This window comes from Arachis ipaensis, chromosome B03, assembly GCF_000816755.2.
Source record: "Arachis ipaensis cultivar K30076 chromosome B03, Araip1.1, whole genome shotgun sequence".
Lineage (NCBI taxonomy): Eukaryota > Viridiplantae > Streptophyta > Magnoliopsida > Fabales > Fabaceae > Arachis > Arachis ipaensis.
This window is the reverse complement of record NC_029787.2, coordinates 73,149,729-73,151,076: the sequence shown is the minus strand read 5'-3', so window position 1 is coordinate 73,151,076 and position 1,348 is coordinate 73,149,729.

The window sequence follows — 1,348 nt, the reverse complement described above, 5'->3', positions numbered from 1 at the left end:
TTTCAACCATTCAACAACACCAACAATTCAATGCCTATCTTAGGGCCTCTAGCCTAAGTATTTCCTACCACATTACATATTAGATACGGGAAACCAAAACCATACCTTAGCCGATTCCCCAAGCTCAACCGGAGCACTTCCAAACCACTTGTCCACAAGCTCTCAAGGTATCAACACCTCCAAGAACAGATTTTATCACACAAAACCCTCTTCCAAGCTTTCCAAAATCACCAATCAAGCTCCAATATTCACATATACACAACCACACCCAAGGTCCAAGGAGACAAGATTAACCTTCTCCTTCAAGAGAGTTGGGTCCTCAAGATTGATTGTATGGGTTTTTTAGAGCTCTTCGTGATGAATGCGTGGCCGCAAACGGTGCGGCAATCGGAGCTCTAGATCAAAAGTTATGGTGGTTTGAAGATCAAGTGAGAGAAGGAAGTTGAGAGAGTGTTCTTCCCCCTTCCATCTCAATTTTCAGCGTGTTTTGGTGTTGTGTGAGGAGAGAGAGTGCTGAAAACTAGGGTTTTGGTTTAGTTATGTTGGGCCAAGGGCCCACTTTGGGTCCGGTTGGTCCGGTTTGGCCCGTTCGGTCCAATCTTGGTCCGATTTCTATAAAATTGGTATCGAAATTCTCGTCTCAATTTCCTCTATCACATTTAGCCATAAAAATAACATTTTTGGCTTCCTAGAATAAATTCTCATTTATGGGTTAATTAGCCGTTAATTAACCAGGTCTTACATCCTACCCACCTAATTGGGAATATTGCCCACAAAATTCAAATTCAATTACCTGAGAATAAGTGCGGATAATCCGTTCGTATCTCCGACTCAAGTTCCCAAGTGTGTTCTTCAATACCGCCTTGACTCCAAGCCACTTTGACTAATGAAACCTCTTTTCCACGCAATCGTTTGATACTACTATCGTCAATTCTAACTGGAGCCACTGGAAGCGTCAAATCTTCTCTTAACTGAACTGATTCAGTTTCTAACACATGGCTAGCATCAGGAGTGTACTTCCGAAGCTGTGACACGTGAAACACATCGTGCAGGTTCGAAAGATGAGGTTTAGACTCTCGAATCCCTTGAGCAACTTCTCCTCTTGAAGCATCACCCAAGACGCATATAACGACTTTCGACTTAACGCATCCGCCACTATATTCGCCTTTCCAGGATGGTAATTTAACTCAAAGTCATAGTTTTTCAATAATTCCATCCACCTCCTTTGCCTCATATTAAGCTCTTTCTGATCAAAGAGGTATTTCAAGCTCTTGTGATCGGAGAAGACTTGGAACTTAACCCCATAGAGATAATGTCTCCACACCTTCAAGGCAAACACAACCGCAAC